This window comes from Malurus melanocephalus, unplaced genomic scaffold, assembly GCF_030028575.1.
Source record: "Malurus melanocephalus ecotype Western Australia unplaced genomic scaffold, MMel_1.1 scaffold_49, whole genome shotgun sequence".
Classification (NCBI taxonomy): Eukaryota; Metazoa; Chordata; class Aves; order Passeriformes; family Maluridae; genus Malurus; species Malurus melanocephalus.
The window spans coordinates 1179251-1196670 of record NW_026623281.1 but is presented as its reverse complement, the minus strand read 5'-3'; positions in this window follow the sequence as shown (position 1 = coordinate 1196670).

Below are 17420 nucleotides of genomic sequence, written 5' to 3'. Positions count from 1 at the left end.
ACTTCAGAAACCTTTCATTCAGAATTAATTAACATAAAAAACAGCCTCCACAATACGGCAGAGCCCTAAAGTGGTTTGTGGAATTTAATTAGGCTAACCTTCTTTTCTCTACACTGGTACCACTCTMTAAGAAGTGTGAATCATTATTAATTCCTTTGGTGTTCACTGTAATAACATTAAACATGATGAACTCTTTTAGTAGTAAAGTGTATGTAGTACGTAACTCCATAATAATTTAGCATTAACTTGGAATTAATTTATAAAATATAGTATTTGTCACCACACACTGAACATATGTAAAACTCCTCCTCACCATTAGTATTAGGATAATTAGGTGATATTGAAAGTCCCATCCAATCCAAATTATTCTGTAATGGAATTCCGTGAATAGTTCAGGAATATACAATTTTGGGAAGAGCTGTGAAGGGGAGAGGCGTATCAGTGCAGCTAAAAGAAAATCAAAGCAAGGTCAAGTCCATTCAGAGTGATTGTTGATATTGGATCCCCAAAACATCTGTGGTATAGAGGTTCCTTTGATCTAACCCTAGCTGAAACACCTGAAGGAAATAAGTTTTTACTGGTTTATTTGGTTTCTCTGGATTTTGAAATAAATCCAGAACTTGTGTATTGTTTGTAAAGAAACAATTTACTGTCAGAAAACTTCACCTGTTCATCAATTGCATCACTGTGTGAAAAATACAGCACAGACCTTGAAGCTTGGGAAAAAAGGAAAAGAGAAGAGGCAGACACAAAGTACAAGTGCTTGTCAAGTGACATATCTTGTCACTAGAAACGGCAAAATGATTAATTTTAAGATGCTATCAGACACCAAACATATACAAACATCCTCAGTGAATGATTCTAATGGAAAACAGTTTTGTCTTTCCACAGATGATTTGTTTTCATCACTGGACAATGCAAAATCTTTTATTAAAAATTCACAAAGGATGCATTYGGAATCCTTTTATCTGTCTGTCTGAAGTATTTCTAAGGTGCCAATCACTTCATAATCTAAACAATCTAAACACATTATCAGAATAGCTGGATTTTACTACATACAAAAAGAGATTCCAAAAGAATTCAAGATGAAACACCTTATCCAGCTACAGAAAGTCCTTCTCRGTGCTGGGAAAGGCTTCTCCCAGCAGCTCTGAGATCTCCCTTTGGCCAAGTGCAGACACAAACAGCACTTCTCTCCATGTGCAGGGCCCAGCAGCCCATGAGAACACATTTACTCACACAGCCTACAGCTCTGCATCCCTGCTGAAATCATGGATATTGCAGCTTTTGGACYATGCTATAGCTGACATAAACTGTGTGTGATGGTGAAGCAATAGCACATATGCTGTGAGTGGGAATGCATTTCCCATGTGTTGATGCACTCAGCTGAGTCAGCCCCACCACCTGGGCAATTCTTCAGTGGATTTTGCATCAGCGTGACCTCAGCAGAGCTGCCCCTCCCTTAAATTGCTACGAGTGACACACGAGAAGTGTGTCCCATAAATTTAAGGAGTGTTGAGAAGTATTTCCTACCTTATATGCAAAAGGTTGAACATTTCTTTTACTCCATATGATTACTTTCCCAACACACTAAGTTTATGTAAAAACTGGTTATTTAAACAATTTCTTGTAGCCTTATATTTAAAACTGCACTTTTCTCTTAAAAAATTATTAACATAATTTGCATAAAAAAGACTCTGCTTTGGACAAAGTCAAGGATCCCTTGCYTCGCCTATTTCCGTCCATGATTTAATGATGGATAAAATAGACCAGAAGGATCAGATCTTCTAGCATAAATAGTTATCCAGACCTTGCATAATAAATACCTTCCTCTTTTATATTATTGACAATGTTAATTACAAGAGACTCTGTAAAGAAGAATCAGCCATGTTCCTGTGGTRCAGCCTGCACTAAGCTTCCTATGTAAAATGCACATTTTGCATTCAGCTGTTTAGCAACACACAAAGGATTTGGTTTATTTGCCCCCCAAAATTTTTACATTTATTTTTTGAATGCAGAAAAAACTTTAATAATGTGTATATTCATAAGCAAGTGACTTACGTTTAAGAAGTCTCCTCAGACCTGGTGTTTAAAGTTGGAACTTGACTGAATTCCATTTATGTTCCATGTCAGTGATAATTCACTGTGTGCTGCAAAGAAAGGAAAAAAAATGTTTGGAAAAATTATATTATTTTCCTTTTATATTTGGTTTTATAAGTGTGTTCCTAGTCATGCTGGAGAGCTGTTCCTCATTCTGCATTTTTCTGTGCATTTCCCTCATCAGTACTGAAATGTAACCATCAGAATTGGAGAGGGACAAATTTCAATTATTCTGGCTCTCATTACAAGAGCTGTCAGGGTTCTTTTGTGAACTGCCACAGTCCAGCACTGGCCTAATTTTGGCACTTTAATTGTTTTTCTCTTGCTAACTCTGCTCTTTTTCTTAATCTTACTCTCCACTTTTAGATATGCTGTTTTCTTCATCGTTTTCCCTTTCACAATTTGCATTATTTTGATATCATCCCTCTATCCTTCTCTTTCCTCAGTGCAATATCTAGCCTTCAAAACTCAAATACTTCTCCCTTTTGTTTTTCTTTTCAAGTTTTCCCCTTTGATAAAGACCCCTCTTGTCTTTCAATCAGCATTTTGAAAAGTAATCCCAGCAAATTTCCTCTCTGTACAAACTGAGACTTTCTTTAAAGCGATCATTTTTATTGCAACTCAAAATATACCTCTGCTGATACAACTTCACTCAACTCAAGGTCATAAAATGTAGTTTATATATTTTACCAGCCTAGTGATTTCTAGTGTTTATTCTCAACATATGTGAGCCTGAATTAAAATTCCAGCACATGCCAGGAATCACARGTATTACCTCAAAGAAATTACTACTCAAATGACTTCATGACACTGTCATTCCAGGAAGAGTATCCTAGGTATTCGATCAAAACCTCAGCCAAGCAACATTTGAAGACTTACACATAACATTTATGCACTCTATAAAGTACCTTTCATCCCCAAGTGTTTGGGTTTCTTTTTTTCCCTCATGAACTATCCCTATGTAGATGTTTTTTGGCCGCATTTGTTGGACAGACAAAAGTATCCCTAGAAGAAGTATTAGTAAAGTATGCAGGGTTAGATTTTTATAGAACAAATGGTGTAGAATGTCTGATATTTCTGGAATAAACAGAAAGTTTATGAATAGAAAGCACAGTTGAAAAATACCATATTGCTTACTTAAAAACTGTACATGGGGAAAAAAGAAAACAGAGTATTTAGGATTTTTTATTTAACAAAAAATTCCTTGAAAATGTTCTCAGCAATTGGCTGTGTTTTAAAACATCCTTTTGTGTGTGGAATTGCATGCAGAGAAAAAAGCTAAGTCAATTAATTACAGGCAGAAATTGGGCCAGGTAACATTCATGCCACAGTCTCTTTACATAATACAGGATTCTTGTGAACATGAAAGAAACAGGAAGCTTCCCAAAATTATTATATCAAATTCTTGGCTGGAGTAAATGAGCACAGCTCTTTTGTACTTTGAAAGTGGAAGGAATTTATATGGCTCAACTGTTATTTAATCACTGATTCATAACAAGAATTATGTCCCAGTGTAAGTTATTATACTATTGTCTAATTTACCCCTTCAGTTTATAGCTCAACAGAGGCTCCCCAGCCATTTCCTACAGCTTCTGCCTCTCCGTGCTCAGAAGCAGCAGACTGTCCACCCAGCACTCCATTGTAGCTGGAGACATTTATTTCACTGGAAAAAGGGTATTTAGATGCCTTCCACACCAATGAAATATGAGGTGGTGCTTTTCTCCTTGTCCCGATYGCACAGCAGAGGCACAGCTGGGCTCTGTATTAAATGCTCATTCATTACAAGCATTTTCAGGTTGTTCCCATGTATTGATACCTTCCCAGCTACACCAAAAGGAAACTTAGCAGGTTGTTAGCTAAAGATCAGCTAAAAAAAGGTAAATAGTTTGCTTTCAGTGGGAGGGAGATGAGATGGGAATGATTAATAGGGGTTTGGAAGTAATCTTGGTTCATCTTCTAATAATAAACTAATTCAAATAGTGAATATACCSAGATTAGCAATGAAGCTGGAGTATCCAGTGAATAACAAAGATTAATGCAAGTCAGTTTGACACWGTCAATTCACATCTTTTAAAGAACCATGATGAAACCAAGGGCATAGAGCCACTTGCAGCTCACTCATACAAAACAAACACAAAACTTTGTGGATGCTGCCCATGTCTTCTCGTGGTGGGAATCACAAACTGAAAGAGAAGCTTCACCTCAATTCTAGTGAAGCATCACCTACATCTAAAAAGTTCATGGCAAGTCTACTGTGGGCCTATGACACAATGAAGAGAATATTAACCTCTTCCATCAGAAAAACATSCTTCTAAAGGCTAGAGTTGATTCCCTGAATCCAGCATTGCCTTATTGGACAGAAGGCTGGCTAYGCCCTTCCATTAGATTTGTCTATTGCATCAAAGGATATTAAATCATGATTTTTATCTGTCTCAGGCTGCTTCTGAGAATGAAGCTAAGAGTTTACTGCATTTTTCAAAATCACTTGCTTAAGTGAATGTTGCAACTCSCTGAGTATCTTCAAGGAAATTGTCTTGGTAGGAAGACATTATATTTATTATCTTGGGCTCATAGGAGGTCACAGTATCTCAATACACCTCTGCAAACTAAGCCAAAGTTCATATGCAATTGTGTGTTTCTCAGTTAAAGAAAAAGAAAAACCACCTCTCACTTCCCGGAAAATTCCAGCTCCCTCTTTCTACTGTTACAGAGAACCTACTCATTCACAAATGCAGGCATTTGAACGGTGCWTGTGATGGTAACTTACCCTGTGCATCCAAATCACTCTTTCTTTAGAAATATATATAACCACGCTTATAGAAATGGGTTAAGGATAACACACAATCAGTTTGCCATGGGTGCTGAATCTATGAGGGAAAAAATAATGGATGCAAACCCGCCTTTCTTGGATATACAGGAATGGGTCAAACAAATTGCCAGAGCAGCTCTGGTGAACACACCAGCTGACACAGCCTATCATGAAAATCACCATTTTTCCTCCTATGTGACAACTCCTGTTTCCAGTTGTGAAAAGAAGGAGCTACACAAATTAAGAAAAAGTATCAGGGTTTACTAAGGAAAAATCTGGAATCTGTACAACACAACAGCTTGGAAAAACATATGAAAAATGCTTAGAATTTTATTCCATGCTACAAATAAATCAACCAGCCAAAAGATCCAAAACTAAAAGGAACAAATCAAAGATTTAGAGAGAACTTTTCAGAAGCCCCTGCTTACCTGAATTCAGAAGTTATGAAAAGCTTGTTTACCGGTTTCCCTGCTTTTATAAGCTCCTGTACCTGCTCAGCACAGGTGTKCAGTGTTCCCATTTCACCCGGCTCAGCACAGGTGTTCAGCATTCCCATTCAAGCACAGGTGTGAGTCCTTACACAAAGCTCAAACAAGGAGCTTGTGTGAGGGAAGGTTTGTCAGCTCCAGGAGACTCCTCAATTTCTTTTTCGAGTCTTTCTTTGCATTTAAGCAGCCCCAATGTACCTCAGAAAACCTGACTCAGCAGGCGAGTTGTTCAGCTTCCCTAGCTCTGAATTCCTGAGCAAACGTTTTGGAGGAAATGAAAAGCAACTTCATAATCTCAAAGAAGTGTGGAAATTACTGACAGATTTATTCTAATTTTTCAAACAAGGAACACCAATCTCCTCTTCAAAGAGCAGTTCTTGCTTTGCAGCCRCTCTTATGCATTTGCAGGGTGAGAGAGTTACTGCCCAAATTACAGAGTTACAATCCAAACATCGATCTGGGTGCCAGAGAAAGGACTAAGGAAAACCACTCAGTGCAACYCATTTCAGTTTCTCTTTGCTTAAGTTGCACCTTCCTATCTCCTTCTTGCTGCTGAGGGTTTCCCAGCCCCTTGGTCTGCTGATTCTTTTCCTCCCTCTGCTCTCTCCTGCCCTACCTTGTTTTGGTGGCAGCTGTCACACTGGTGTTCCCCTCTAAAGCTGCATCCTTCTCTCCCCACTCTGCAGCGAGCCTGAGCAGCACTRGAGGAATAAATTCCAGCATATAATAAATAGTCTAATCTAGTGGGTAAAAAAAAAAAATCTTAGAATCATTAAACCCTCAGCTAAGTTCTTTTATATAAGGTATTTTTGAACAGGAAAGAGAAGACCGAGGAAGATGTTTTGCTGATTTTGTTGCAGGTATTTTTCTTCCAGTACAATGCTTTAGACGAATTCCCCAAAAAAAAAAAAAAAACCAAAAAAAAAAACCAAACAAAACCAAAACACCAAAAGAGGGTTTAGCCACCCTACAGTAAAATTATGAGCACTGCCTTTCTTTTTGATAATATAAATTATTGCCAGCTGACTGAAGAATCCACTCAGGGCAACATGACACAGTTTAMAACCTTAAGGATTACAGTAGTCCAGATGCTATCATCTTAATTGGAAAAGCACAGTATTGCCAACTGTCCATGTTAGAAAATAGAAGGTTGYATTATTATTATTTTTCCTTCACATTTCCCTGCTTTCCTTTCTTCTAAATAGCCAAGAACTATTAGATTCTWTGTATGGTTTTCCTTACTGAAGTCYTTTTATCAGTTTWTAAAARCAGTGTTTTTGAGACAATGTTAAGTCCCACTGCCTGAGAGTTCAGCATTTCCATTCCCTGCACCCTCATTTTCCTATCAAAAAGGGGRAAATGGAGGAAAGCCTTTTCAAACATCAAGTTTACCCTCAGAAAGTGTCTGAGCTTAAGCTCTATGTCAATAACACAGTAATTACATCATATGTGATAGGTCACAACCAGTAATTACAGTGAGGGATAACCAAGTAGTTAYGGTAATCATCCAAAAGTCAGGAACTTCCTGGTCTGACTTCCCTTATTCTCCTCTTAACTGTGTGCCAGAACAACAGTTTAGAGCACTTCTCTAAASTTTTTATGCAGTTACCTCATACTACTGTGAAAAAATATATTTATATCTATTTATGGCACACAGGGATTTTCAGAAACATCTGACAAGRCACTGAGTTAAATTGGCAAGGCTCAGACTAATGCCCAAGCCATTGTTCCTTTCTTCTGTCCTTGGAAAAACTGTTTAATCACAAAGTGTCTCAATTTCCCATCTGCAAAAAGCCCTATTAGACTGTAGACTATTCGTCACCAGGTTTGTTCCTTTTGTGGGGGAAGTACAGTCACAATGTTTAATTACATAATGTAAAATAATTCCAGTTGCTTTTATGCATGTGAAGCAGCTGGTGAAAACCTTCTTTAGGTCTGTCCTTCTTCAGAGTATCCAGAAATAYTCCCTTGTGACGTGGCCAGTTTGGGAAGGAGCAGGGAGAAGGAAGAAGGGGTTTGAGCCAATCTTTTGATGCAGGCGGTGATTTAAGGGAGACTGATCACATGCAGTTCAAAAATCATTCTCTCCTGCATGATTGCTGCACAGAACAAYATCTTTCTACTGCTGGGGTGTGCTTGTAATCCTTCTAGGACAAGTTTGGATGGTGGGAGTTTCAGAAGCATCCAAGGGTCTTAAGGACAAACCTCCTTGATGCCTTAGTGGGATTTCTGCTCCTAAATTCCCTGGATACTGTGAAAAACCCCATTGCTTTATATTTCAACTCCTTTTATAATATGTGGAAGAAAGGTTGCTTCTGCTACATTTTTGYGAGATCAGAATCATCTCACAGTATTTCCAAAAGGTAAACCTGTCACTGGAAACTGCTTAATTCCAGCCAATTGGATCGTACAGGTTTCCTTGTAGGGAAGAGGTAAGAGTAGGAGCAGAGTGAGATGCTCTGGGGTGGGTGCTTTATGGGCTGATGCGATATTTACTACTTTTAAAAGGAAGAAAAGGAGACAAAGCTCTCAGCGCTGGAGGCACTCTGGAGCTCTGCATGTAGGATAAAATGGGTAGAAAATATACATGAAAATAATAAAAAAAAGTAATAAAGCAATTTAAATGAGATACAACATATTAGAGGGAAGAAAAAAAAAACTTAGTTTAAACAGCATAAAATTGTATAAAAAGCACAGCATGAAAAAACAAATTAACAAGTCCGAGATGTAACAGTCTGTGGGTTTATTTGAGAAGCCGTAACACCAGTTTATTCATGCCTACTGCAACCTTCATGCCTGATTTTGTATTATGGTTGTTTTGGTTTGAACGTAATATGACCATGGATGTAGCATATGTCACCAAGCCACTCTTTCTAACCTTTCAAATTCTTGGGTCCCCATCTCAAAATCAGACAGAGAGCAGAACCAAAAAAGAGAGAAAGATCTTTTAAGGGGTGGAATGGTTTCCATACAAGTGATGACTACAGCTCTTCAACCTGGAAGAAAGACATCGGAGTGGGTGTATGATAGAGATGTTTAGAACATGAATGGAATGAAGACAGTAAATACAGAATCAGTATTCATTGTTTTCCCCAAAACAAYGGCTACAGTGCATTAAATGAAACTAGCAGGTAGAAAATTTAGAAGAACTTTGCAGCGCAGCACAGTTGTAGAAGTCATAACAGGGCACTTTATGTGTGAAAATTTACATTTGTTCAACAAATGATACACTCAGAAGAAAAATCCACAAAGGGYTGTTGAGCAGCAAAGTAGTAAGTTTAATTTTGGAAGGACTGAACTGCAAATTGCTGAGGGCTGTGAGACTGTGCAGACAATATTTGCCTGTTCTGTTCTTATGAACTTCTGTGGTTGCCAAAGGGTCATGGGTGACAACTGGAAATCATGTCTAGTCCTGGCYACTGTTCTAGTCCTGGCTACTGTTATTTCTCAGTGTGGCTCCTCTCAGGTCTGAGTTTCTGAGGTTTCAGAACTGAAGCCATGTGTCCACCCCAGACCCAGCAGTGCTGGGTTCTGTTTGTTGCTGACTCCAAAGGAAGCTCTTGGCCCTTCAGCTGCAGCTCAGTGCTGTGGCCCGTCCTTCCTGCAGTCCCTGTCCCACTGTTCTGCAGCCACACTGCTGGGCTGGGTGCTTCTGCCTCACAAACCCTGCAGTGAGATGTGCTTGTCCTGGTTCTGAGAAAGGAACACAAGACTAGCCACACATGAAACACAAACAGGGGCTCTGAGGTTTGACAGAAATGCTATCTGTGTGCAGACGTGTTTTGGGTCAGAAGGATGAGCAGTTAAGCTGCAGACCCAAATGTCTGTGCAGAAAGTACTTTTTAATATGAATAAAAGATTAATACAATAGATGATTTTGCTCTATTCCTCTTCTTACTGAAATACTTAGAATGAGTAAACTCTATTATTCCTTAATATTTCATAATTAGAAATGTAGCTAATGTTATTTAAACTTCCATGGTTCCTTTTTCTTTAATTCTTCACACCCCTCCAACATGTGGTAAAAAAAAAAAAAAAAAAGGTGTGTATTCTAATTAACCTTTTACTTAATGAGTGAAAACAGAATATTTCACCCCTGCTGGCACTACAAGATTGGACAGAAAGGTCACTTTCTGGTGACAGTGCTGGAAACGAGGAGTCACTGTGAGATGGGATGGGGGACAAATGGGAGAAAGATGAATCTGTGATAACACAGTCAGCTCAGTGWGACTGTTTGGCTACGAGCTACATCCAGAGCCCCTGTCTATCCTACAGCCAAACAATTTTCCCTTTTTTTGCTGTACTCTGTTGCCAAGTAAATCATACTGCAGCATGTTGGTTCTCTTCACAAGATGTCTGACATCTGTGAATGCATTAAAGATGCCAGCTTGGTTTTCTGTGAATGTGAAAAGCCACAATAAATCCAACACTTCATACCTTTGCTTGATGAATGCTGTATAACTACATGGATTTCCTTCTCTTATTATAAAATACCACAAGTGAAACTGGAAAAAAATCAAAAAAGAGCAGAGCTTCCTTGTACACAATCTAAAATAAACCCCAAAACTTTAATTTGAGAGAGTTTGATGATTATGAGACCAATCAGAGGTCACATATTTGTTTTGTCATGAGCTGGAATGAGAAATATTCTAATTAAAACTTGTAGCAGAAAGCTTTTTTGCAAGTTTTCAAAGTTCAGTAGGCTTGGGATCTTATGAAGTGCTTAATAACGAAAAATTCTATGGAGAATTTTAAAGCAAGGAAGAAGAAACATGACATTTCTTAATTAGTCTGTAGCCCGTTTCCCCATTGGGCAACCCCGCCTCTCAAAGCACTTTAAGTAAAGCAATCTGCAAGCAGCTGCTTCTGCGACAGACACGTCTTTGCATATTCACTGGATGGGTGTTTGATTTGGCATTTCAAAACCAGTCAGATTCAAGACAAGGAGAAAGAAATAACCCATCAGTATTAAGCCATATGAATATCCAGCAGAGATTTTCATTTTATTACAGCAGTAAACATAACAAAATAGCCTTTGATTCTTCTGCAGTGTTTTGTTAAGACCTTCTGCACCTAYTGAGAGATGAATATTTGAAGATATTGCTATTGATTTCAAAGTCAAGCTGCACAAACCTTTTCACCTGGAGAAAAACACCTAAGAGAAAATACAGATCCTATCTATTCACATTCAAAGAAAAGGTGAGAGATATGCAAAGCATGAAAAAAATGTAGGAAAATGGAAAGTCAGAGAATCAAGACAGAAAAAACTACATTTCGGGGATGGGAAAGACAAAAGTCTAGAAAGTCAAATGAAAAGGAAATATCTTCAATGTTAGTTTCTTCAAACATATCATTTTTTTTGTATTTTCTGTTTCCTTTTGTCTCTTTCACCCATCAYCCCTGGATCACAAATGACTGCAAAAGGCAATCAAAACAGATCTGGCTTTGTTAAGTCTTACTAACTAACACCAATCCTGTTGTTGGCTCCTGGAGCCTTCCTSCTGCTCTCCAGGTTGAAYWGCCCCAACTCTCTCMGCYTGTCTCTGTAGGAAAAGAYAAATAAAAACTTTAACACATAAMGAGCTGAGAGCTTAGAGCCTTCTAATTTTTCTTACACCTCAGACCCAGTCTCCAGCTGCTGTAAATTGCTGGCTTTAGTGAAGGAGGAAGAAATCTGAGATATAGGAAGCCCTGTTCCTTCTGAAAGAAACAGGAATGATGACATATATTCTTCAATGCCATCTGCTGGCACTTTATTTAATAGTGAATTTTTCACAAATACCGACATTTAATATGCTTAGTAAAACAGGTGTCTGAAGTTTYATATTGTTCAGATTTCAATGGCTGGACATAGAGAAACATGAATCTGGATTGCTCATGACCATTGCTCCAGTTCCCACTGTTACCTTGTGATCCACAAGGGATGTAATGGATTTTTAGAGTGGCAGGAATGATTGAGCTATTTAAAGACCTATTCCATCTCTAGCTATTTTCATTTATTCAAAACTTTAATTCTATTTGCCATTTYGTACACTGACAATATAGAATAWTTTTTTTTTTTTTAAACTGGTGAGGAAAGTGTCTGAGATACTCAAATTACAGGGGTTTTCCTAAATCTATGCATAGATATATAATCTATATCTCTATATAAAAATAATGGGAGAACTAATAATTACAACTAATGTTCTTTCAGTGAATGTTTCACCCACAGCCATTAACTAGAGCTTTTCCTTGTTCTCTCCTGAGTCTGCAGGCTCAGTGCACAGAGCAAACACTGTGACGTTACAAAGCAGAGAGATATTTATAACAGGACCAACAGCTGAAAAATCAGAAGACTTGTAAGAAGCTTAATGTGCAAAAGAGCTTGATGSTGGGGTGAAAGGGAGGGCACTGGGACAACCAGTGCTTCTGATCTCTGCCCAGTCTCCTTTTAACATAATGACAAATGATCCTTGATGATTTCTACATGATGGACTCCTGATTACACTTAAATTATTTTGGAAGCTTAGATTTATGTTAAATTTATACTTTATCATGATTTCTAGAATAAGGCCATCCATGCTGTCACAGCAATGTAAATGAGATTTTACAGTATTCAGGGTTAGTCTTGAATGGTCCATATTCTGTAAGAAATTTATCAAGAAGTTATACAATTAAGATTGTTTATATACTTCTTCCTTTTGAGAGGAGCAGCAAGGAGGTTATTAATTTTACTGGCACTTATTGTATTCACCCTTTAGTGTATTGTTTTAATTATTCCAGGACTGAAATAATTCAGAAGACCTTCAAAGTAATCAGACAATAAATCAGTGCAAATTATTAACCTATTAAYATTTTAAATTTTATTGAAACACTTCAAACACCATCTATCAAATTCTGCATTCACTTACTGTCCCAGCAGAGTTAATCCAGGAGGAAGATGTGCCCCCAAGTCACAAGGGACACAACCAGACTAAAATTACTTAAATAGCACGAGGAGATTGGAATGGTTTGTGACATGTAGCATGTCATTCCCCATTGTCTTGCACCTTTTGTAGTMATTTCTATCAATACATTTACACCAATGTCTGCAAATGGCAGACACATACATGACTGTATTCCCAGGAAACCCTAAGATACCAGACCCCATTTTTACAGATCCTGCACAAAGAAATGGACGACAATTTATATCCTGTTATTCACCTATGAAAGACTAATTTAAGGTTCTGATCTACACAGTATTCATATCCATTCAAATTATGTGAAAGCTACTCCTTTTTAATAATACTGCCTCTTACCTGTATTAACACAGAAAAAAATTACTTGCATTTTAAAATTCTATTTGGTCTTTCTGTGTAATGACTTCCTTAATTTTGTGGAGATTCATTGACTCTTTAATTTCAGGGCTGAATTCAGWATGAGACTGATGCATAAATCTTTTCAGAAAATAGGCAGATTAAGGAGCCATAAATGTTCTGTAACCCAAAAARTAGAGACAATCATTTAGATCCAAAAAAGAACAAAAAAGAGAAAAAAAGAGAGAGAGAAAAAAAAAGAGAATGAATTTGAAGATAAAATCAAATGCTTGACAACCTACCAATGTCCCCATTCTTACTACATTTTAGAAGCTCAATTCCTCCAATTTAAAGTAAAAAAAATTTAATAAAGCAAAACAACAAAAAGTCTGTATTTTATGAGTGCATTGAATATATTCTCTGTGCTCTCACCAGGAAGACCTGAAGAAGTTTAGTCAGTGAGTTTCAGAAGAAAGAACATGGGCACTTGTTTGGAAAGACTGACATTTGTATAAAAACCCGTAGGTTTTTATAATGGAGAAAACCATAAGGCTTTGGTACAATGTTCACTGATGTTACTCAAATTTGCTCCAGCTGGACCTGACTCAAATCTTGGTATAGCTATTAATTAAAAAGGACTGAAACATTGTTGATCTGGCTACTTAATAAGCTGAAAAATAAAATCAATCAAATTTCACACTATTGGAAAATTAACTCCTATGTGGTAGCTTCTAATTTAAAACCTCTTTGCAACTATTCTAGGCATGAAGCTTTCAAGAGGGAGAAGCAAAGGATGTAACTTGCCCTAATGATAATCACAGAAAATGAACCAGAGCTGACAAATCCCCCAACAGAACCACCAAGGGCATGTACCAGATGTGGCCCCAGGTAGAAATACTGTAAGATCTGGAAAAGTGCTGTATCATCAGCAATTTGGCACAACCTTATTTTGTTCTGTCAAACACTCCTTGTGATGGCGAGTGAATTGTTCCACTAGAATTTAGAGCAGGCAAAATAAAGGGGAAAAGGAAGAGACACATAACAGTCCTCATGACTAAAGTGATAAATCAATATACTAAAAACCATAGAGACTAAAACCTGCCCTTTGTATAAATCCATAGGATTTAACTCAAGGATGATTTCAGGTTGAAAATTGCTACCTAGCCTCAAATTAGAATAAAGATTTGTAAAAATAGAATGCACAACAGCCTCATTTCCTTTCATGAAGCTACACAGATTTACATGCACCTATCATTTATTCCCTTCTCTTGATTAGAAACTATTTAACTTTTTTGTGTCATTCCAAACTCATTTGGACTTTGCAGTTCAGGAGATCAGCTAAAATGTGCACGCTGATTTTTATGCAAAGATGAAAATAGAAAAAAATGTAGGAGTGAAAAAACAGAGAAAGCATCAGGAAAAGGAAAAACAATCCAGTAAAGATGTAAAATAAATAGGCTGAGGCATTAGGATAGGAGAAAGAGAATTCCTTCCTTCTGGGTCAGGCTCCACCTTCTCAGGAGCCAGAGCCCCTCGTAAATGCATGCTTCCTTTTTTCTTTTTTCTTTTTTATTTTTTTTTTAATTTTTTTTTTGCCAGTACAGTTACACTGAAAATTTAATGTCCATGAAATGAACAGCTGGAATTAATGGCAGCTTTTAAAAAAGCTGCTTTGAAATATATCTTTCACGAAAGCTTGTTGATTTTTTGGTTTTGATCAAAACTATCAGTATTTTTACCAAGCCAGTAAAGTATTTGGAACCCTCCTATTCTTTCTGTTGACAAACAAAAGGAATATGAAATCACAAGCAAACAAGGGAAAAGCAAAAGGCTTTTCCTTCGTGAGAATTTAAAAAACAAATCACTCAGAGGCAAAGATAAAAAGTATTCCTGTACAGTGCTTATGTTACCAGACAGAGAATCTCTTCAGCTAAATGACAAGGAATATCCTTCCCAGAGGGATTATTCTGCTGAGAACAGTGGCACGTATCAGGGAAAAAAAGCACTCCTGTTCCACAATCAGGAAAGGGATAGGGACTATTCCAAAAGTGCCCACTATGTGCATTAAGTCCTTTCTAACTAACATCAGTCAAAACTTCCAGAAGGATTAAGTTTTTGAACATTCCAAAATGGAAATTATAATACTGGACTCAGAAAATTCTGTGAAATCTGTGGAAAAATAAAAGACAAAGAAATCCAGACTGAGGGAGGTACTCAGGGAACCACAGTATAGAAGGCTCAGGATTACTAATTGGTTTTCAAAATCTCCATTTATCTGATCTAAAAACACTAATAGTGACAAAAGCTAGTAGAGGTGGGTTAGAAATAGTTGTTTAATATTGTGATATTGCAATAAAAATTACTATTCTAGAAGGCAGCAGTGCATCTCTACAGCATCACGGAATTGCAATAGGAAAACAATTTTGAATTTTTTCAGATTACTTAAGATATTATTTGAGTTCATGAATATTAGGAAAAAAAAAAAAAGTAAAGCAGGATTTACTAGCCTATAAGACAATCCTTTAAGAGAAGTGAAGGAATCCACTATGATTTACTAATTTAGGATAGGACAAAGTGCTGAAAGATGTCCTGTAGTGAACAATACAACATTTGCCAGTGAGTTGCACAAGATCACCCCATATGCCTTTTGCATAAGGCTGTGATTTAGTCATAATTAAAAATATTCATCTGAGGATGACTGATTACTAACCAGAGCAGCAAGTTTTTTTGGAAAATCTGTCTCATGAGCTGTCCCMTTTTTTAAAAAGAAAAGTAGAGCCCAGTGGGTGGGCCACATCAAAAAATCAAATTAAAATTACTGGAGACATTATAAGCCAGGAAAAATAAAAACAATCAGGACAATTAGTTTTTAGGAGATGCACTTTTTCCTTTTCTTGAAAATGCTTCAAGTTTCCTTCCACTATTCCTTTTAAGGGAAGGTTTTGGGATCTGTTCTTGCTCCTGGACTGTCTGCTTGATGTTACAGTTGAAAACTATTGTGAAATTATTGTCAAGACAAGAGAAAAGCTTTTCTTCATGAACTCTCAGGGAGGGGTAGTACAGTTATACAAACCTATATCTAAAYTGGAGCACAGTGCCTACCTCAGCATCCATATATCACAAAGTCCTGCTGCTGATCTTCGTCATGTTGCRTGGATCTTTCTCTCATATGTTATGTTTGGGATCCATCAGTAAGAGTAGGCACAGTGCTTTGTGTCACAGATACCTGAACTGTTCTGAGGTGTACTCCTGCACCAGCACAAAACTTCTAACAAAAATATATATCACTGCTCTAAAGACCACAGTTTGGATATGATGTGCAACCTTCTCCAAATACACCATTTGACAGGCTGAAATATTTATTGTTAAATCCGAAAGACAGAAGTTGGTTTGCTCAAAGCAGATGTTTTGAGTTTTCAGTCAGAAGCACACACTTCTATCACCTGCCCAGCAAAGCCTGGGTTCATTTAATTTGAAAGCATTTTTGACCTCTCTTAACTCTATTTCTCTGAACAGAATGCTCAGAATATTTAGGTGAAGTCATGTGTTTGAACCAAAGGCTAGAAATGCCTTTAAATTGATTTGTCTTTATRATTTTCTTTTGTTTAATTATGTGGGGCTACTTCCAGAGATTACCTGCAGGTATATTTTCCACACGGTAAACACTTTTATATAGAGAGAAACTGCAACAAACAYAGTGTTGTGGTTTAACCCCAGCCAGCAACTCAGCTCCAGACAGCTCTTCACTCACTCCCCCATGGTGGGAAGGAGGGAATCAGGGGAGCAAAMGTGAGAACATTCGTGTGTTGAAATAAAGACAGTTTAATAGGGRAAGCAGAACAAGGAATTAATTCTCCACTTYCCGTGGGCAGACAGGTGTTTAGCCATCCCCAGGAGAGCAGGGCTCATCACACRACAGTGGCTTGGGAAGACAAATACCAGCACTCTAAGCCTTCTCCCTTCCTCCTTTTCCCCATAATTTTATATGCTCAGCGAGATGTCATATGGTCTGGACTATCCCTTGGGTCAGCTGGGGTCAGCTGTCYCAACCACGTCCCTTCCCAACTCTTGTGCGCTCCCAGCCTCTTCCCTGGTGGGGTGAGAAGCAGAAAAGGCCTTGGCTCTGTTTAACAGCGCTCAGCAGTAAGGAAAACACCCCAGCATTATCAACACTGTCTCAAGAGAATTCACTCCACCCCAGGCAAATCCAGCCCCATGACCACGGCAGGGCACAGGGACAGGGACAGTGCCCTGGCTGTCACTGGGGCAGTTGTGCTGTCCTGGCACCTCCCACACACAGACCAAGGTGAGGGGTGCTGCTGAACTGGCTAAGCCTGCAAACTGAGCCAAACTGCCAGGGAAAGGCTGYGGGGTTTGGAGGGTGACCTTCAGCAAGAGGAGTGTGGAATTCTTCAAGCAGCTKAGAGAGATATCACTGGAAATAATTTGATGGAATTGATAAAGGGGAAATTTCAGTGTAATGTTGTGATGCTCTCATCGGTGTCACCAGGACTAGTGAGACTTGTTCAACTGTGTAATGATCACCCAGGAAAACAGATGAAGTTTTGTCACAAGAAAAATGGAAGAATAATTTGACACATAACATTCAGACAGATACTTTCTGAAAGACTTCTGTACCTGCAGGTGGATAGGACAAACCAGCTCTTTTCTAGGTCTGGGGCCAACTTCTTATCAGCATCTCTTCTCTGAAATTAGGAGAGCAATGCTACCTTACATCTGACAACTTGA